Raw genomic sequence first — 22,849 nt, 5'->3', positions numbered from 1 at the left:
ATCTGGAAGCTTCCGGAAGGTCCTGGCTATAAAAGGTTCACATGGCCGCTCGGCTATGCGCTAGTATAGTCTCTAGTTGCTACTGTGTGAATGGTGATGGATGCATGAACCTGCGAGTGAATCATTAAGATCCCCTCCCTCTGATATTATGAGTGTGTATAGGGACTTAGCTATAGAGTCAGCGCCAGCCAGTGACAAGCTACAAGCCACTACAGCATCCTCCACAGTGCTAGTGTCCGACAGTGCGCCTGCTTCCGGGCATTGTCGACTAGCGGCAGTGTCTGTTGCTGCACTGCAGTCTGCAGCTCCTCTTGGCATCCGCAGTTGCGACACAGCACGCACGATAGGTCTAGATGGACGCTGACCCTCTGCCTAGGGCCCAGCTCCTGTGACCATATACCGTGCATGCACTTCTCTGAGACCTGTGACGCTAACAGGCTCAGCCTTTTTGTGTTTTTCACTTAAGGCATCTCTGTGAGTAAACAGAGATCGCTCAGCACACCTGGGTGACGTTCAACCCGCATGCGTTATACCGCCATATTGCACGTCCGCCATTAGCTAGCAGCAGTGTTAACACCTTCTGCACGGTGGACTCCGGGCAGCGAACGCACTTTATATTATTTACATTTAGTGCGTTCCACCGTCCTTAACATTATACTAGCGCCAGGGTCTGGCTAGTAATGGTGGACCAGCAGCAGCTTTTGCAGTACATTCACCAGCTGGAGGGCAGGTTGGCGACTCTCGAGAGTTCCACCTCAGCTGCGAAGGTTACTGAGGCTGCTGTGCAGGCAGTCGCAGAGGCTGTCTCGCGTGTGTCCACGGCCACACCTGCGCTGACAGTATCCCGCCTCCCGTTGCCCAATAAATTTTCTGGTGACAGCGCCTACTGTAGGGGTTTTGTGAGCCAGTGCTCTATCCAGCTTGAGTTACTGGCCACGCGATTCCCTACAGAGCGGGCTAAGGTGGGGTTTATTGTTTCCCTTCTGTCGGGCAGGGCGTTGTAGTGGGCCACGCCACTGTGGGAGCGTGGTGACCCTGTGGTTCGGATCACTGCACAGTTCCTAACATCTCTGAAGCAGGTCTTTTTGGGGCCACGAGTCACTCACGACACCTCTCTCCAGCTACTAGCATTAACACAGGGATCCCTCTCGGTCAGCCAGTACACCATCCGTTTCCGGACACTGGCTTCTGAGCAGGAATGGCCTGATAAAACCCTCATCCCTGTGTTCTGGAGAGGTTTGGCGGAGCATGTTAAGGATGCTCTATCTACCAGGGAGGTTGCCGTAAGTCTGGAGGAGCAGATTGCCATTTCCACCCGCATTGATCTCCGTTTTTCGGAGCGTGGGCTGGAGCGTGCTCAATCCAGGCGGAAGGTTAGCTTGGCTCCCAACCTCTTCGAACCTCTAGAACCACCCGAGCCAGAGAGTTTACCTCTAGAGCCCATGGAGGTGTCCCGCACCGGTCCCCAGACGCGTCCGGCACAAAGCTCCACATGCTGTTACCAGTGTCGACAGTGTGGTCACCTGTCTAACAGGTGTCCTCAGAAGCCGAAAAAACAATGGCGTCCACTGGTAATTGGTGGGAATCTTTTTGCTATGGAGACCTTCTCTCCCAAACCGGCGCTCCAAGGGACAATAGATAGCAGTGCTTCCTCCTGGGAGGTACAGGTCACGGTGGACTCCGGGGCAGAAGGGAACTTTATGTCTTCATCCTTCGCCCAACAGTACGCTATCCCATTGGTACCACTTCCTCACCCAGTGCCCATCAGGGTGGTCAACGGGGCGACCTTATCATCCCAGATTACCCACCAAACAGCACCCCTTAGGCTCTAAATTTCACCGTCTCACCAGGAGACACTTTCCCTGCTCATTATGCCAGAGGGCATCGATCAGGTGCTCCTCGGTGTTCCCTGGCTCTGTTGCCATTCCCCTCATATAGAGTGGTCCTCAGGGAGAATACTGGGTTGGAGCAAAGACTGTGTGGGAAGATGCATGGGGGGAGGCGTCCAAGTAGCCTCTGTGGAGGTGCCTGCGGATCTTTCCACACCCCCTACTGGGAATCTGAAGACTGTGGCTCCAGTCGTCCTCAAGACAGCACCGACAGGCAAGACCTTTGTCCTGCCTCACCTGCGGTCTAAAGTTCTCACGTGGGCACACGCATCCAGGGTGGATGGTCACTTTGGCTACAAGCAGACCACAAAACTCCTGGCAAGCTCTTATTGGTGGCCGCACAAGGCTCAGGACACTAAAAAATATATTCAGGCATGCGCCTCTTGTGCTCAGAGAAGGCCCTCTAAGCAGAGGTCGGCTGGGTTACTGTATCCCTTGCCAGTGGCAGACCGGGCAATGGAGGATCACGACACTCTGGGTCGCACCCCACATGTCACTCTATCCTCTAAAGTGAGAGTGAAGATGCCCGCCAACACACCTCGGCGCCCCACTCCAACTTCTGCTCCTGGCGACTTAGCCATCCCTGACGCCTTCCACGTCTCCCTTCTCGAACCTGTTCACATGTCCCGGTTTTCCGAGTCATCTGCCGGGACATCAGGCCTATGCCTCTGTGGGAAACAAGGTGGTACGTGGCAAAAAACTTTATTTGGTGGATTGGAGGGCTCGGGCCCTAGGGGGGGTAATGATAGGCGTCGGGTTCCTGCAGCGGTTCAACAGGAATCCAGAGCCTCACATTCTGCGGTCTCCCATCGTCTTTTGACCACAGAGGAGATTGCTCAGCAATCCCGGCTTCCCAGACACTCACCCAGACTTGCTCTGTGGGGCTGGCTATTGCTGCCACCTTTGGGTCAGCAATGGCAATGCAGGCTGCTCAGCAGCAAATCGCTCCAGAGGCTAAGTCCTTGTGTCACTCCACTGAGCATGCTCACGAGACGATCTCCCATTGGAGATAGGGAGCCACATGTCCAGATCTGACTGGTCCATCTCAAGGATCTGGAAGCTTCCGGAAGGTCCTGGCTATAAAAGGTTCACATGGCCGCTCGGCCATGCGCTAGTATAGTTTCTAGTTGCTACTGTGTGAATGGTGATGGATGCATGAACCTGCGAATGACTCATTAAGATCCCCTCCCTCTGATATTATGAGTGTGTATAGGGACTTAGCTATAGAGTCAGCACCAGCCAGTGGCAAGCTACAAGCCACTACAGCATCCTCCACAGTGCTAGTGTCCGACAGTGCGCCTGCTTCCGGGCATTGTCGACTAGCGGCAGTGTCTTTTGCCGCGCTGCAGTATGCAGCTCTTCTTGGCATCCGCAGTTGCGACGCCGCACGCACGGTAGGTATAGACGGACGCTGACCCTCTGCCTAGGGCCCAGCTCCTGTGACCATATTCCGTGCATGCACTTCTCTGAGACCTGTGACGCTAACAGGCTCAGCCTTTTTGTGTTTTTCACTTAAGGCATCTCTGTGAGTAAACAGAGATCGCTCAGCACACCTGGGTGACGTTCAACCCGCATGCGTAATACCGCCATATTGCACGTCCGCCATTAGCTAGCAGCAGTGTTAACACCTTCTGCACGGTGGACTCCGGGCAGCGAACGCACTTTATATTATTTACATTTAGTGTGTTCCGCCGTCCTTAACATTATACTAGCGCCAGGGTCTGGCTAGTAATGGTGGACCAGCAGCAGCTTTTGCAGTACATTCACCAGCTGGAGGGCAGGTTGGCGACTCTCGAGAGTTCCACCTCAGCTGCGAAGGTTACTGAGGCTGCTGTGCAGGCAGTCGCAGAGGCTGTCTCGCGTGTGTCCACGGCCACACCTGCGCTGACAGTATCCCGCCTCCCGCTGCCCAATAAATTTTCTGGTGACAGCGCCTACTGTAGGGGTTTTGTGAGCCAGTGCTCTATCCAGCTTGAGTTACTGGCCACGTGATTCCCTACAGAGCGGGCTAAGGTGGGGTTTATTGTTTCCCTTCTGTCGGGCAGGGCGTTGTAGTGGGCCACGCCACTGTGGGAGCGTGGTGACCCTGTGGTTCGGATCACTGCACAGTTCCTAACATCTCTGAAGCAGGTCTTTTTGGGGCCACGAGTCACTCACGACACCTCTCTCCAGCTACTAGCATTAACACAGGGATCCCTCTCGGTCAGCCAGTACACCATCCGTTTCCGGACACTGGCTTCTGAGCAGGAATGGCCTGATAAAACCCTCATCCCTGTGTTCTGGAGAGGTTTGGCGGAGCATGTTAAGGATGCTCTATCTACCAGGGAGGTTGCCGTAAGTCTGGAGGAGCAGATTGCCATTTCCACCCGCATTGATCTCCGTTTTTCGGAGCGTGGGCTGGAGCGTGCTCAATCCAGGCGGAAGGTTAGCTTGGCTCCCAACCTCTTCGAACCTCTAGAACCACCCGAGCCAGAGAGTTTACCTCTAGAGCCCATGGAGGTGTCCCGCACCGGTCCCCAGACGCGTCCGGCACAAAGCTCCACATGCTGTTACCAGTGTCGACAGTGTGGTCACCTGTCTAACAGGTGTCCTCAGAAGCCGAAAAAACAATGGCGTCCACTGGTAATTGGTGGGAATCTTTTTGCTATGGAGACCTTCTCTCCCAAACCGGCGCTCCAAGGGACAATAGATAGCAGTGCTTCCTCCTGGGAGGTACAGGTCACGGTGGACTCCGGGGCAGAAGGGAACTTTATGTCTTCATCTTTCGCCCAACAGTACGCTATCCCATTGGTACCACTTCCTCACCCAGTGCCCATCAGGGTGGTCAACGGGGCGACCTTATCATCCCAGATTACCCACCAAACAGCACCCCTTAGGCTCTAAATTTCACCGTCTCACCAGGAGACACTTTCCCTGCTCATTATGCCAGAGGGCATCGATCAGGTGCTCCTCGGTGTTCCCTGGCTCTGTTGCCATTCCCCTCATATAGAGTGGTCCTCAGGGAGAATACTGGGTTGGAGCAAAGACTGTGTGGGAAGATGCATGGGGGAGGCGTCCAAGTAACCTCTGCGGAGGTGCCTGCGGATCTTTCCACACCCCCTACTGGGAATCTGAAGACTGTGGCTCCAGTCGTCCTCAAGACAGCGCCGACAGGCAAGACCTTTGTCCTGCCTCACCTGCGGTCTAAGGTTCTCACGTGGGCACACGCATCCAGGGTGGATGGTCACTTTGGCTACAAGCAGACCACAAAACTCCTGGCAAGCTCTTATTGGTGGCCGCACAAGGCTCAGGACATTAAAAAATATATTCAGGCATGCGCCTCTTGTGCTCAGAGAAGGCCCTCTAAGCAGAGGTCGGCTGGGTTACTGTATCCCTTGCCGGTGGCAGACCGGGCAATGGAGGTTCGCGACACTCTGGGTCGCACCCCACATGTCACTCTATCCTCTTCTGCTCCACTCCAACTTCTGCTCCTGGCAACTTAGCCATCCCTGACGCCTTCCACGTCTCCCTTCTCGAACCTGTTCACATGTCCCGGTTTTCCGAGTCATCTGCCGGGACATCAGGCCTATGCCTCTGTGGGACACAAGGTGGTACGTGGCAAAAAATTTTATTTGGTGGATTGGAGGGCTCAGGAGGGAGGGGGCCCTGGGGGGGTAATGATAGGCGTCGGGTTCCTGCAGCGGTTCAACAGGAATCCAGAGCCTCACATTCTGCGGTCTCCCATTGTCTTTTGACCACAGAGATTGCTCAGCAATCCCGGCTTCCCAGACACTCACCCAGACTTGCTCTGTGGGGCTGGCTATTGCTGCCACCTTTGGGTCAGCAATGGCAATGCAGGCTGCTCAGCAGCAAATCGCTCCAGAGGCTAAGTCCTTGTGTCACTCCACTGAGCATGCTCACGAGACGATCTCCCATTGGAGATAGGGAGCCACATGTCCAGATGTGATTGGTCCATCTCAAGGATCTGGAAGCTTCCGGAAGGTCCTGGCTTTAAAAGGTTCACATGGCCGCTCGGCCATGCGCTAGTATAGTTTCTAGTTGCTACTGTGTGAATGGTGATGGATGCATGAACCTGCGAATGACTCATTAAGATCCCCTCCCTCTGATATTATGAGTGTGTATAGGGACTTAGCTATAGAGTCAGCACCAGCCAGTGGCAAGCTACAAGCCACTACAGCATCCTCCACAGTGCTAGTGTCCGACAGTGCGCCTGCTTCCGGGCATTGTCGACTAGCGGCAGTGTCTTTTGCCGCGCTGCAGTCTGCAGCTCCTCTTGGCATCCGCAGTTGCGACGCCGCACTTCTCTGAGACCTGTGACGCTAACAGGCTCAGCCTTTTTGTGTTTTTCACTTAAGGCATCTCTGTGAGTAAACAGAGATCGCTCAGCACACCTGGGTGACATTCAACCCGCGTGCGTAATGCTGCCATATTGCATGTCCACCATTAGCTAGCAGCAGTGTTAACACCTTCTGCACGGTGGACCCCGGGCAGCGAACGCACATTACATTATTTTATATTTAGTGCGTTCCGCCGTCCCTAACAGTAAATTTTCATTCCCAAAACTAACACCTGCATCAAATTAGATCTGCTCGTTAGTCTGCATCTAAAAAGGAGTGAGCACACCTTGGAGAGCTGTTGCACCAAGTGGACTGACATGAATCATGGCTCCAACATGAGAGATGTCAATTGAAACAAAGGAGAGGATCTTCAAACTCTTAAAAGAGGGTAAATCATCACGCAATGTTGCAAAAGATGTTCGTTGTTCACAGTCAGCTGTATCTAAAATCTGCATCAAATACAAACAACATGGGAAGGTTGTTAAAGGCAAACATACTGGTAGACCAAGGAAGACATGAAAGCGTCAAAACCAGAAACTAAAGCAATATGTCTCAAAACAGGAAATGCACAATAAAACAAATGAGGAACGAATGTGAGGAAACTGGAGTCAATGTCTGTGACCTAACTGTAAGAAACCACCTAAAGGAAATGGGATTTACATACAGAAAAGCTAAACAAAAGCCATCATTAAGACCTAAACAGAAATAAACAAGGTTACAATGGGCTAAGGAAAAGCAGTCGTGGACTGTGGATGACTGGATGGAAAGTCATATTCAGTGATGAATCGCGAATCTGCATTGGGCAAGGTGATGATGGTGGAACTTTGTTTGATGCCATTCCAATGAGATTTATAAAGATGACTGCCTGGAGAACATGCAAATTTCCAAAGTCATTGATGATATGGGGCTGCATGTCAGGTAAAGGCACTGGGGAGATGGCTGTCATTACATCTTCAATAAATGCACAAGTTTATGTTGATATTTTGGACAATTTTCTTATCCCATCAATTGAAAGGATATTTGGGGATGATGAAATCATTTTTCAAGATGATAATCCATTCTGCCATAGAGCAAAAACTGTGAAAACATTCCTTGAAAAAAGACCCATAAGGTCAATGTCATGGCCTGCAAATAGTCCGGATCTCAATCCAATTGAAAATCTTTGGTGGAAGCTGAAGAAAATGGTCCATGACAAGGCTCCAACCTGCAAAGCTGATCTGGCAACAACAATCAGAGAAAGTTGGAGCCAGATTGATGAAGAGGACTGTTTACACTCATTAGGTCTATGCCTCAGAGACTGCAAGCTGTTATAAAAGCCAGAGGTGGTGCAACAAAATACTAGTGATGTGTTGGAGGGTTTTTTTTCTTTGTTTGTTTTTCATGATTCCATAATTTTTTCCCTCAGAATTGAGAGACTCCATAATTTTTTCCCTATACTTGGTTTAAAAAAGTAACCATTACTGACTACCACATTTTTTGTTCTTGATTTCTTTTAGTGATTCTTAAAGCCAGAAATTTGCCATTTGAATTGACTTTAGTTTTGTGCCATGTCTGTGATGTACTTTTTTTCTACAAAATAACTGAATGAACATCCTCCAAGGCCGGTGATTAAATAATTTTTGCCAGGGGTTGTACAAGGCATTATGAGGTAGCCCACCCCAAGTCATGCGATTCTTCTTTGGCTGAAATATAAAAGCAGACATTTTAGCCGATTTGTTCAAAGTAGATGGCAAATAGCTTGAATTCAGCAAGTCCAGCAATTTCCTAAAAATTTAGTATGAATTTGATCTGAACCAAATTGATTCACTCAAGTCTACTTTTAAGAATTGTCAGTCTTATTTCCCACTAGTTGAAGAAAGCGAAGAAACCGAGAACAATGTCCAATAATAAAGATTTTTTATTTTATTAGATATCCAACAATATTATATAAATATATTTATATATGTATATTTAAAATTAATGGTAAGGGGAAGCCAATGCCAAATAAGGGCACAGCCCGGGGACAGCAATAATCACTCAATAAAAGACATCCACAATAATATCACACAGTATAAAATGAAAGCCCAAAATATATATTTGAATATATTATATATATATATATATATAAAAACACATAAAAAAAAAAAAAAAAACACATATAAAAATTGCTAGTACAAGTGTAGTGAATTTATGTGCAAACATGTAATATGTGCAGGCAAAAAAACTGTGAAAAAAATGTTTTAAACGCTAAAAAATATAATAACTAAAAATGTGTTACCACACAATAAAGTGCAATGTGCCACAATTGTAAACAGGAACGGTGTGCAAAAGGAAAAATATTTAAAATATATGTGAAAGCACGAAATGAGTGCTCAAAATAATTTATAGTAAATAGGCTGCCACAATTAAAGTGCAATGTGCCACAATAGTGTAATAAATCAAAACCTATAATACACAATAAAAATAATTAATTGTGGACAGTGCAAATACCTTTCAGCCGTTTCTGTCCCCAGGATGTGCCAGCCCCGACGCGCGTTTTTTTTTTATATTTTTTTTTATATATATATATATATATATATATATAATATATTCAAATATATATTTTGGGCTTTCATTTTATACTGTGTGATATTATTGTGGATGTCTTTTATTGAGTGATTATTGCTGTCCCCGGGCTGTGCCCTTATTTGGCATTGGCTTCCCCTTACCATTAATTTTAAATATACATATATAAATATATTTATATAATATTGTTGGATATCTAATAAAATAAAAAATCTTTATTATTGGACATTGTTCTCGGTTTCTTCGCTTTCTTCATCCAATTTTTCCGAGTTGTCTTTTTTATTCTTTCCATGGTGCACAATTCTGATTATTAGGAGATTTTATATTGCACTTTCCTTGAGTGATTTTATTTTATTTTATTTCCCACTAGTGTTGAATCTTCTGGATACCCTTTGCATGCTTATACTATCTGTTGTAGCTAAAACATTAATTAATATCATTGGAAGGGAAGACCGGACCATATAAGGATATTTTTTTTCTAATTTGTAACTAATTTCTGCATAAAAAAAATAATAGATATTTAAGCCAGTTTGCCAAGTGGATGCCTAGACTTTTAGTTTGCCAGATTTTAACTTACAAACTTCATTCAAAGTCTTTATTGCATTAGGGTATATTCAGTTACATGATGACATTTGCAAATACATCTTCTATTAATCCCATCTTATATTATTAACTAATGAAGAAAATAATACCATACCCTGTAATAAACTGTGGGATACACCACTAAAAACTTTTTTTTCGCATAATATTGTCCTTCTTAGCCTTTAATAGTGGCTATATATCCAGCAGACGCCTGCTACTGTTGGAATAAAGTGTTCCTGCAATGAAGTCTAAGGTTAGTTGCATCCTTGGGAATCAAACTGACAATACTCCTCTATTTCTTGCTTCTGTAGACTTCTTATATCCTTATATCCAACATCAGGATAATATTGCTGATGAGCTTCAGGCCATCTCTGGAAATAGCACAGTGACACGTGCCTCCATTTGCCATCTGCATCTGTCACCAGAGATGTCCCATGTTGTTTTCTACCTGAGATGATCGGAGAGACAGTCAAGCAGGAATTCATGCTGTCCAAACGAATATAAAAATTCATTGCTTCCTCCTATGTATGACAGAATGGTTTGTGATTTTATACCAGTATTCCAAAGTTTTATTGGACAGTGCCATCTTAACCGTTTGTGTTTTGCTTAACTGCGGAGAAAGCACAAGGTACAACCTCTGTTAGTCTGATCTATTGCTATGCACTACATATTTATATATGAGATATTCAGTCAGAGTGCTTGGCTTTAGGTGAAAAGAAATTCGCAAAGACATACTGTACACGTTTATTCTAAATTACTATTGTGATTTTATCTTTGTACATTTTACAAGGAATTTTTTCAATAAAACCTCTAGCAATTGCATAAAATTATATGCCTGTAAGGCCACATTCACACATTCAGTTTTTAGTCAGTATTTTACCTCAGTATTTGTAAGCCTAAACCAGGTGAGGACAATCAGAGGAAAAGTATAATAGAAACACATCACCATGTCATGGTATCTGGAATTTTGGTCTGACAAGTGAAGGGTTAATGGTTAGAGCCTCTCTTTGGCCTCAGGGAGGGTATTTATGGCAACAGGCGAGCAACCTTCCTTGTCGTTTATACTTCATACTTGAGTGTGTCCGACCCTGTCTTTGCTAAGTGCCTCTCGCCTGTTTCCGTGTCTGTGGTGTGTATGACCTGGTCTGGTTTCTGGTTTTAGCCTCTTGGCTTTCTGATTTGGTACCGTCCTGCTCGACCCGTGTTCTGACCTTTGGCTTCCCTCAACTACTCTCTCGCTTTCTGATTTTGTACCATGCAGCCCGACCCTTGCCTGACCTCCTGCTTCCCTGACCATTCTTGTTCTGTCTGATTCTGTACCGCATTGCTCCTCCTGTGTATGACTTCTGGATTGCCCGACCATGGCTACTGGATAAACCCCTGGCTCTCTGAGCCCCCTGCCCGTCACCTCAGCGTCCCTGCGATAAGCTCCGCCCCCTCTGACGTCGCAGGTCACGTGGTGCTAGGTCCTGCAGCCTCTGAGCGCTTCTACCACCGCTCCGCCCCTTCCACAGGTCCTGCGACCTCAAAAACTGTGTTCCTACACGGGCCCCTCTGACAGCCCCGTGGTCTGAGTTTCTACACTGACGCCGGGACCGCTGACCGGTCACGCTACCCTCCTGCAGATAAGGGTAAGCGTGATACACCACTTCTGTATCTATCACCCACTCCTGGTTTTGGCTTACACACGCTGAGGTAAAATACTGACCAAATATTGAATGTGTTCCATGTGACCTGTATAGCTTAGCTCCCATTATAACAGCCTTTTTTTTCATAACCAAAGGTGAGCTTTTGATTCTGAATTAACCTTGGACACCAAATATTTCTAAAAATTTAGATGTGTGCTGAATGAATTTGCATCCAAAGCTGTTAATCTCCCTAAAAAAAGATAGAAGTCTACGCGATGCTATTAGCTTGCTGTCTCAGTCCTCAGTATGTGACATGGCCTCTGGCATTTGTTTTTTTGGTTGAGCCCTTCCTTGCAAATTGAACCAGAGTGTGTTAAATCCAAAATAAATCCTCCACAGATTATTATGCTCCTTTGTGCTCATAACTTTCTCATTGCAAGAATGTGCAAATTGCCTCTTCAGAAAGAAAGAGGACTTTTACTCTACAGCACCACCTATTGGTAGTAGCGATCCTACAAGTCACAATCAACCCTTTAACGAGTCTTGTAGTATGACTTAGGATACAAGCCAAATCAGAATCTCAATTTGCAGACACGGTGTTTCGAGCTGTTGGCTCTCGTCAGTGCAAAGTATGAGATCTGATTTGGCAAGGTGAGAGGCTCTGGACTAGGGTCTAAGAAGTAAGGTTTCTCCTTGCGGAGAGGGACATGCCAGCTGTGGCTTGTCAAGGTAAGGAGACTTATTCGCCGTGCAATGCTCCTCTGGGAAAATAATATGCAAATTGCCTCTTCAGAAAGAAAGAGGACTTTTACTCTACAGCACCACCTATTGGTAGTAGCGATCCTACAAGTCACAATCAACCCTTTAATGAGTCTTGTAGTATGACTTAGGATACAAGCCAAATCAGAATCTCAATTTGCAGACACGGTGTTTCGAGCTGTTGGCTCTCGTCAGTGCAAAGTATGAGATCTGATTTGGCAAGGTGAGAGGCTCTGGACTAGGGTCTAAGAAGTAAGGTTTCTCCTTGCGGAGAGTGACATGCCAGCTGTGGCTTGTCAAGGTAAGGAGACTTATTCGCCGTGCAATGCTCCTCTGGGAAAATAATATGCAAATTGCCTCTTCAGAAAGAAAGAGGACTTTTACTCTACAGCACCACCTATTGGTAGTAGCGATCCTACAAGTCACAATCAACCCTTTAACGAGTCTTGTAGTATGACTTAGGATACAAGCCAAATCAGAATCTCAATTTGCAGACACGGTGTTTCGAGCTGTTGGCTCTCGTCCGTGCAAAGTATGAGATCTGATTTGGCAAGGTGAGAGGCTCTGGACTAGGGTCTAAGAAGTAAGGTTTCTCCTTGCGGAGAGTGACATGCCAGCTGTGGCTTGTCAAGGTAAGGAGACTTATTCGCCGTGCAATGCTCCTCTGGGAAAATAATATGCAAATTGCCTCTTCAGAAAGAAAGAGGACTTTTACTCTACAGCACCACCTATTGGTAGTAGCAATCCTACAAGTCACAATCAACCCTTTAACGAGTCTTGTAGTATGACTTAGGATACAAGCCAAATCAGAATCTCAATTTGCAGACACGGTGTTTCGAGCTGTTGGCTCTCGTCAGTGCAAAGTATGAGATCTGATTTGGCAAGGTGAGAGGCTCTGGACTAGGGTCTAAGAAGTAAGGTTTCTCCTTGCGGAGAGTGACATGCCAGCTGTGGCTTGTCAAGGTAAGGAGACTTATTCGCCGTGCAATGCTCCTCTGGGAGCATTACCCTTACTTCTTAGACCCTCATTGCAAGAAAATATTCTTGCTTTTACCTTCTATTTTTTAGGCAGCAGCTCTGGTAACTATTCCTCATTATTCCTTTTCTGGGTACCATCACAGAGTAATCTAAACTCATATAGGACATGTCACAATGAGTGTTCAAGACACAGTAAAATATGCAGGAGAGGCTCCAGAGTGTCCAATGCGCCGCTGCATGCATGTTATGGGCAGTGTGAAAACTGCATCCTACTGCACGCAGGGGGGTATCATTGCTAATCAATATATCTATATTATCTAGCTTAGAATAGACAAAAACAGGATTATCACCTTCCATTAAGGTACTGTCACACTTAGCGATGTACCAGTGATCCCGACCAGCGATATGACGTGGTCAGGATCGCTGGTGCATCGCTAAGTGGTCGCTAATGAGCTGCCACACAGGCAGATCTCACCAGCGACATCGCAGGGGTTGGGGGTTGCTACTTACCTGTCAGACGAGGCGATCCTGACGTCCTCCCGTCCGCGTCCACGCATCGCTCGTCTCCACAGCTGGAAGCCCAGCAGGAAGCTGAAGACGAGAAACGGTCCAGGACGTTCTTGCGCGATCAGCGATAACCAGCGGGGGAGCAGTCGGAGGTAAGTATCACACATAGCGATGTCGCTAGCGATATCGCTATAACGTCACAAAAACCAGTGACATTATAGGCCCTTTAGAAAAGCTGTGAAGAAACATATTTACACTCTTTTCATGTAGGTATTCAGCTTGTAGAACGATCCTATGCACAGTATAGGCCTGGAGCATTTATGATGCAAAAATTTCACTCCAATTGAAATTGTAAAGGATGTTTTTTACTTTCTGTTACATGTACAGCATATTACCTGGCTGCACCACATTTGTAGGTCTCAGTCCACACGGTGACATTCTGTAATATAAACTAATGGTGTTCAATTTGTAGTTGTCGATGTCACAACTCCAAATCGATCCCTGCTGTCACAAGTCACATCCATACACATTACTTGTCACAAGAGGGGTCTTGTTTGTTTAAAAAAAGAGCACTTACACTTTTTGTGTCCCGATCAATTTCATTAGAAAAAATGTTTCCCTGGGATAAGACATATGCAGAAAGCCGAGTCATTTATCTCAATTGTATTCTGTTGACGTTTGTGGACAAATGTAAAGGTCTATTGAATTATATGTGTGTCTCTTCAATGCGGAAAATGATTGGTCATCAGCAATGACATGACACTTGTTATCTTACATCTCTCCAAATAATATCTGTGATTACATTACATGTCTCGCTTTTATTACATTAGGAATAACTGTGAAAAACAAATAGATAATTAGTTCAATACAAAGACGGACATGGCGTCTGAGGACATAAGGACTAGGAAGCAGGAGATACTTCCAAAACTTGCATAGATATCTGTCATTTAACAGCCTGGGTGGGTTATTCCCTAGCAATAACGCATGCAGCTTAGTAATATAGTGAACATGGCGACTTTATACCACCAAGGTCTTTACTGTGTGCGTGTCTGATTGGCGTGTAATGTTAAAGCGTGAATGACATTTGGGTGGCATATGAATGAGGTTTCTCTACTCTCAGTCTAACATACAAGTGCCTGGCATGGGTTAAGTATGATAGGGGAGCATATGAATGACTTATGTAGTAAAAGTCAGTATATGAGTGGGTGGGTTCCTTATGGCCAGTTTGTGTGCAGCATTTCAGTGGCATGTGAAGAGCATGAGTAATATACTATATGTAAATTGCCTAAAAATTTTGCAATAAACTTTGATGGTGTACTTGGCATGGAATGTAGAGGGTCCATATAGACAGTACATGAATTTGTGAAGTGATAGAGGAATATGTGTGGGATATTTCAAAATATGTGTTAAAATACAACCATTTGATGATTTCCAGAACTCCATTTTGGTAAGAATTACAAATTTTCCATGGTTGTCTATCATCAAAACTAATTATGTTCCCATACTATAAATCATTGACCATATCTCCACTTCTCAGAGTTGTATGTTAAATTGAAAAATCGCAGTCAATTTTTGTGTCTTCAGTGTGCAGCATAGAATATTAAAAAATCATGTACCATTTCGGCATCCTCTTCCATCTTAATTGCTTCTTATCTTTTGATATAGTTTCCCTAACGCCATCTATATTTCTCATGATCCCTCTGAGATTTAAGAAGCAACAGAAAATAATTACCGTACACATATTTGCTGGGCTCTGAATACTATGAAATTGCAGCAGTGATAGATCAGTGATAGATATCTGCTGTCCTCTAGTTCACACTAGTCTCAGTGAATCCTATGTGATTCAGGTTCATCTTGTATCCCCTGCCTTCTGCTTGAGATAGTTCCTAAATGCAGTGGCGGGGAGAGAAGCATCTCATAGAAAACATGAGATTTCCATACATTTTATTAGTGGATTGCTTTTATAACAACAAGGTAATTTATGCAACTATGGACTATTCTATATTGTATGAACTCTACTATATCACTGCTCTCTTTTACAAGGCAGACATTTCTTCAGCTGAATTTGAAGACTTGAAGAGTGGAGCTGGGTGATGAGAGAAGGTATCTGAGGAAGAAGCTGGAGTGTTGCATCTGAATAATACTTCAAGGAGACACGCAAAGCTAATAATATAAGTTTCAAAGGTGAAATACAGCCAAATATTAACTTTTGATATGTCATAAATGTATGATTGAGAATTACATTTTGCTTGAAGATTTTCAAGAAAATAAATCCCTGACACAATATTATAAATTAAATAGATTTTTCAGAGTCATTATTGTAAATCCAAGGCTTTTAAAATCAATGGAGTTTTGCTTAAAATATTGTTGTAAACATGTCCAGTACGTGAAATCTCACGCCAGGATCACTAGGTGTGAGATTTTCAGCAGAGAGTTGCAACCCATTTTTATATAAAAATTATGGTTGGTCTGAACTCACAAATTTGACCAATGTGATCTTCTATCAAGTATTAATGGCATGAACCAGACCACAACATGCTCCACAGTAGACTAAGTAATGTGATTTGAAAAATGTTGAAAAATATAAAGCATGTTCTACAGGACAAAGTAATAATATATGGGAACTATGAAATCCCTCGTAAGATTCTGGCCCTGCACCATCGTTCTAACACAACTTATAATTAAGTTTGAAAGACTCATATTATTATAGTTTTGAAAATATCCCTCCCCCATCCCGCTAACTGAGAAATAGAAGTCTATAGTATGAATTTTCAGGGGAGTTAGTTTTTAGAAAAAATTTAAAGATTCAGAGATTATCTTAGTCCTAATAAAGGAAATCTTTTTGTTCTAGCTGGCTGCAGGTACAGTGGAGACCATAATCGGCCTCTGCTGGTGGTAAACTAATTAAACGCAATTAGATAATAAAGCAACACTGACATAATTAAAATAACAGGTGAATGATCAAATCTATTAGCAGTGCGAAGGCATTTAGAGCTGATTAATGATAATACCTAATTGTGCTTGGTGTTAATAGGACACAAGGTAACCCCTTGAGTTAATTTAATGCCCGTACGATGACATTACACTAATAGAAGATGATCATTTCATTAAATCGTATTGTAACCAATGTACTGCACAATTACTGGCTTACAGGGATGTACTGTATAGCGCTATGTTAATCCAGAGGTGATAATGTTCCATAATATTGTGGCAAAACAATTAACCTGTGTCTCAGAAAAACCTAGCGTAAAATCCTTGCGGGCTCTTAATCCTTACCACTCATGTCTATATTGTACAAAGTCTGTTCTTTAATTGGTATACTAATAAACTGAGTACATGTAGCAATAAGATGTCATCTCAGGGAAGCAGTGCAAATAGTTAAGGCAATCTTAGGATTTAAAATTTGCATATATTATCTTGACTAATAAAATCAAGAATTTGAATGTAATACTAAAAAAATCACTTGTGTCTTATACGTCATATATATATTAAATGTCTTGAGAAAGAGAAAGCCTCACTGTCTACTACATTGCTAACCAAAGCTACGTTCAAACATTTTGGATTCTTAAGATTTACGAGCAAATTCTGCCCCTATGTCTGGACAGAATGTATACCAATTCTATCTTTGAAGCTCTTTACACCCCATGAATATGATGGGCAAAAATGACTGAGATTTTCTAATGTGCAGCATGCTCAGTGTTGGTGCTAATACAGCATGTGTTGATGCTTAGTACACATAAAATAAAAGGGGAACTATGCTTTCAAGTAACTTTTTGGAAAAAGCTGTCATATGTATGAACATGAGAAATAACATTGTTTTTAGACTTTGTATGACTTGGATCCTGCATTTTTTTTTCACTCCAGTATTCTCTCAGCTGGCTCAGCCTCTAATTTTCATTTGACTCTGAGCTAGTAGGAGGAGACTAGCTGATATCATGTTTCTCATAGACTAAAAACAGAAAGAGGGATTCCTGATTTTTTTTACATGGTTAGCACACAGACGGAAGCAGCAACAGAATGTAAGACATTACACAGGGTTAGGCCTCTTTCACACTTCAGTTTTTTACAATCAGTCACAATCCGCCAGGTTTTTAAAAAAACGGATCCTCAATTTTCTTTTGAGGATCCGTTTTTTTTCCCCATTGACTTCCATTACTGGCGGATTGTGACGGATTGCCGTCCGTTGCATCCGTTTTTTTTGAGGATCTGCCAAAAGTTGCTGTCCGTCACCATCCTCAAAGATTTCAAAACGGAGCTTGCAACGTTTTTTTTTCTGGCGGATCCTCCAGACACTAATTTAACCCGAAATTCTTCTCTCTCTCTCTCTCTCTCTCTCTCTCTCTCTCTCCTCTTCCCGGCCAGCGTTTCCTTTCAATTTCCTCATTTTCAGGATCCGTCTGAAAATGGATCCTGTGCCATCCGTTCACATCAGTTCAGAACGGATCCGCTTGTCTGCCTTTTTGGCGAATTTGAACTGATGCGAAAAACTGAAGTGTGAAAGAGGCCTTACTGAGCAGTGTGGCTGCTAGAATTGTCAGGATCTGTCAGTCTGCCTCTTTGCTTCTCACTGTACTCTTCCACTCTCTCTGGACTTAATAATATACTGTGTACCTGACACCTCAAAGGGCTGGTTGTTTGTACTGTCCTGAGTAAAGGCCCCGTCACACATAACGATCTTGCTAGCGAGATCGCTGCTGAGTCACAAGTTTTGTGACACAACAGCGATCTCACCAGCGAGATCGCTGTGTGTGACAGCGATCAGCGACCGCCCCCTCTGCCGGTATCGCTGATCGCTCTTGGCAACCTCTGGACATTTCTTCCATTGCTGGTCTCCCACTGGTCAGCACGCATCGCTGCATGTGACAGGCGGGAGACCAGCAATCAGCTGGTAACTAACGTACACATTGGGTATCCAAGGAACGTGCATCCCTTAGAAACCCGATGTGTACGTTAGTTACCAGCTCCCTGCATCAGTGCGCTGGTAACTAACATACACAGTGACGATGCAAGCTCGGCATCACTGTGCTGATCGCTGGTGAAGCTGTCTGTTTGACAGCTCACCAGCGATCATGTAGTGACTCACCAGCAATCCTGATACATTGATATCATTGTCGGAATCGCTGGTGAGTCGCTATGTGTGACTCCAGCTTTAGAATATTTAGAATTGAGAGTGCTCAGTGGTTGATACCTTTTAATGACTAACTGAATAGATGGTAACTAGTGCTGAGCATACCGATACTGCAAATATCGGGTATCGGCCGATATTCGCTGTATCGGAGTTCCGATACTGAGTTCCGATATTTTTACAATATCGAATATCGGAATCGGAAGTTCCCATAATGGAATGAGCCAGTTGTGTTAGCCATGTTAACTAATGGCATGGCTGTGATTGGCTGCTGAAATGATGTCATCATAAGCGCGGTCTGTGCGGGCCTGCCGGGGGTCTGTGCGGGCCTGCCGGGGGTCTGCGCGGGCTGGCGGGGGTCTGTGCGGGCCTGCCAGGGGTCTGTGCAGGCTTTCGGGGGTCTGTGTGGGCCTGCCGGGGGTCTGTGCGGGCTGCCAGGGGTCTGTGCAGGCTTTCGGGGGTCTGTGCGGGCCTGCCGGGGGTCTGCGCGGGCTGGCGGGGGTCTGTGCGGGCCTGCCAGGGGTCTGTGCAGGCTTTCAGGGGTCTGTGTGGGCCTGCCGGGGGTCTGTGCGGGCTGCCAGGGGTCTGTGCGGGCCTGCCGGGGGTCTGTGCGGGCCTGCTGGGGGTCTGTATGGACCTGCTGGAGTTCTGTGAGGGCCTGCAGGGGGTCTGGGCGGGCTGCCGGGGGTCTGTGCGGGCCTGCCGGGGGTCTGTGCGGGCTGCCAGGGGTCTGTGCGGGCCTGCCGGGGGTCTGTGCGGGCTGCCAGGGGTCTGTGCTGGCCTGCCAGGGGTCTGTGCAGGCCTGCCAGGGTTGTGTGTGTGTGCAGGCATCATCTGATGGAACTATAAGTCCCATCGGGCTATGCCTGCTACAATGACAGTGATTGACACATTAGCCAATGATGGGACAGTAGTAGTCCCATCATTCGGCTAACGTGTTGAAAGTAAAAAAAAAACAAAAAAAAACATGCAAACTACATACCACATACATAGTACATACATACTACATACATACTACATATATACAACATACATACAGTATATACTACATACTACATGCATACTTCATATATACTACATTCATACAACATACATACTACATACATACTACATTCATACAACATACATACATACATACTACATATATACTACATTCATACAACATACATACTACACAATACATACATACTACATATATACTACATTCATACAACATACATACATACATACAACATGCTACATGCATACAACATACATATAACATGCATACTACATACATACTACATACAATACATTCATACATTCATACAATACATACATATAGACATACAGTGCATATAACATAGAGTACATACTCACCATCACTTGTCACTTTGATCTCCGAAGCCAGTGTCATCTGTAAAAAATATTAAAATAACAAACAACCAATATACTCCCTCATCCGCAGAAATCCACGAGTGTCCCACGACGATCTCCTGCAGTGCATCACTGAGAGGTTACTATAGTTCAAAGCTGCGTCAGAACTTTCTCACACAGCAATGCCAAAAGTGAGACTAGGGACTATTTTTTTACAGTGGCGGAGGAATACAGTGCGGAAGGATACCTACCTCCCGTCATTGTATTCCTGGAGCCCCTAGAGAGCAGTCACATCAGCTGATGCTGCTGTTCTCCACAGGAGATTGTCATGGGACACTCGTGGATTTCTGCGGATCAGGGAGTATATTGGTTGTTTGTTATTTTAATATCTTTTACAGATGACACTGGCTTTGGGGATCAAAGTGACAAGTGATGGTGAGTATGTACTCTGTTATATGTACTGTATGTCTATATGTATGTATTGTATGAATGTATGAATGTATTGTATGTAGTATGTAGTATGTATGTATTATGTAGTATGTATGTATGTTGTATGAATGTAGTATATACAGTATGTATGTATGTATGTTATATGAATGTAGTGTATATAAAGTATGTATGTAGTATGTAGTATGTATGTATGTATGTTGTATATATGTAGTATGTATGTAGCATGTATGTAGTATGTATGTTTTTTTCTTTTTTTTACATTCAACACATTAGCCGGATGATGGGACTACTACTGTCCCATCATTGGCTAATGTGTCAATCACTGTCATTGTAGCAGGCATAGCCCGTGCCTGCACACACACAACCCCCGGCAGGCCCGCACAGACCCCCAGCAGCCCGCACAGACCCCTGCAGGCCCGCACAGACCCCCGGCAGGCCCGCAGAGACCCCCGGCAGCCTGCACAGACCCCCGGCAGCCTGCACAGACCCCCGGCAGGCCCGTACAGACCCCCGGCAGGCCCACACAGACCCCTGGCAGCCCGCCCAGACCCCCGACAGGCCCGCACAGATCCCCGGCAGGCCCGCACAGACCCCCGCCGAGAGGCCCGTACAGACCCCACCCACACACACGCACAGTCTCTGCCCATGCACCGCCCACACTCTTCCCCCCTCCCAAACTGTAAAGGAAGTATTTATTTTCATTCCGATATTTGTGCCCCATTGACTTCCATGGGTTTCCGGCATCAGAATCGGCAATACCCGATAATTTTCGGGTATCGGTCCGATCCAATCCGATATTTCCTGATATGGGAAGGTATCGCTCAACACTGATGGTAACACATTGCAAGCTTTCGAGAGTACTCAGGTCTCTTCATCAGGCTGGATTAATACAAAATCTGAAGAATCACATATTTATACACAAAACAGCACATAAATAACTCAATAGATAAGACAAGTGATGTGAAGCAGAATTGTCATTATGTGAGAGTGCGAAACATAAATATTGGAACAGTTCATAGTTAAGCAATGTGAAGGTTTTATTGCCCTCTGATTGTGGTCTAGTTCTATTTTGTGTGATGACCCCAGAAGGTCTGAAGAGCAAATTCCTTAATTTATGTAAAAAGACATAAATCCATGAGACACATTCATTCCTGCAATGAGAGTGTCAAAAGTTTCCAGAAATTTGTACTCAGAGACTCTTCTGTCTCTCTGAGACTTGAAGTTACCTTTTAATACAAGTAAATTAATGTCCATCATGCTATGGCACAGGGATACTGTCCTGAGTAAAGCCCCCGTCACACACAGCGAGATCGCTTGCGAGATCGCTGCTGAGTCACAAGTTTTGTGACGCAACAGCGACCTTACAAGCGATATCGCTACGTGTGACATGTAGCGGCGACCAGGCCCCCGCTGTGAGATCGCTGGTCGTTTCAGAAAAGTCTGGACATTTTTTTGGTGGTTGTGGCCCCACTGGGTAGCATGCATCGTTCTGTTTGACACCAAATCAACGACCTCGCTAGCGACTTGAAACGAGAAAGAATAGGCGTGTTTAAGCGGTGCCTTTTCCACGCCCCTCAGCTCCGATTGGTGGCCACTGCTGCGCTCTGATTGGCGCCCTTGCCCTTAAAGAATATAACACAGTGGCACTTTCCTTCTTTGTTCCTGATCCGTGAAGAAGGCAGCATAGCAGCGTTTGTGTTCTTTGTCCCTCTTGCTGGTCACACATCGAAATAGCGTTTCTCTGGCTGCAAATCCACACTGCTATATCAATTCATCAACGGATCTCCTGAACTTAGTAGGCATCATTTGGGGTCTCAACAGCGTTTCCTTTTTTACTACTTTATAGAACATCTGCCAATTGTCTGCTTTCATTGATCTTGTCAGACGGAGGGTGTGGTTTCTTTGTCTGTGCACATATTTAATGTCTGGTCTGCCATTTTAGGTGGTCTTGTGTGCACGCACCCAGCCCCCAACAAAACAACTATTGTACTTTTTTTTTCAGTTTGCACCTTCTTGCTGGCCACAGACCTAGCGTTCTCTTGCTGTGAAACAACACTAATTTCGAATTCATCAACGGTTCTCCTGATCACAGTAGGTATCATTTGTGGTCTCAACTGCGTTTCCATTTTAACAAATTTATAGAAAAGTTACCAATTATCTACTGTCATAGCTCTTTTTGGAGGGAGGGTGTGGTTTCTTTGTCTGTGCATATGTTTAATACCTGGTCAGCCATTTTAGGTGGTCTTGTGTGCGCACACCCAACCTCCAACACAACATCTAATGTTTTTATTTGTTTTGCTTCAGTTTTATGGCAGACCCATGGTTGCCGTGAGGTAGGTGATGGGCCTCAGACTTCCCATCTAGCTGCCACAGATTACTGATTTGATTCATACCAACTGTATTAGCTTGCTACCCGCACTATATTTAGGATTGATATCATACAGATCCAAAATTAGGCCAAATACATGAGGTTTTATTTTTTTTTTTTAACTTGACATATAAAAGTATTTATTTAATTGGCCATATTTTTGTTTCAGAGTGATATCAATAATGACTCCTCGATTTGAGTTTTGTCCTGCAGTGATGAAATTCTGACTTTGTGACTGCTGCAGTCAATCACCAGTGATGGTAGCACAGATAGCCAGTGACCATTGAGGCCAGTGATTGACTGCAGCTGTCTTGTGCATGCCTTCA

At 44.9% G+C, this 22,849-nt stretch overlaps 1 protein-coding gene and 1 long non-coding RNA gene across 2 annotated transcripts in view; both read right to left on the bottom strand.

The window, feature by feature from the left end:
* The window catches only part of GRIK3 (glutamate ionotropic receptor kainate type subunit 3), a 990,088-nt gene that overhangs the window by 846,264 nt on the left and 120,975 nt on the right, over nucleotides 1-22,849 (bottom strand). The window lies entirely within an intron of this gene.
* Nucleotides 9,352-11,829, bottom strand: LOC141075451 (uncharacterized). The gene is made up of 2 exons (XR_012227281.1): nucleotides 10,697-11,829; nucleotides 9,352-10,492 (listed from the first exon to the last, which is right to left on the bottom strand). It is a non-coding gene; the product is annotated as an uncharacterized lncRNA (long non-coding RNA).

Source organism: Dendrobates tinctorius, unplaced genomic scaffold (genome assembly GCF_039654945.1).
Source record: "Dendrobates tinctorius isolate UK_male_01 unplaced genomic scaffold, ASM3965494v1 ptg000015l, whole genome shotgun sequence".
In the NCBI taxonomy this organism is placed as follows: domain Eukaryota; kingdom Metazoa; phylum Chordata; class Amphibia; order Anura; family Dendrobatidae; genus Dendrobates; species Dendrobates tinctorius.
Note: the sequence above shows the minus strand (reverse complement) of the source record. Positions and strands in the feature narration are given on the sequence as shown.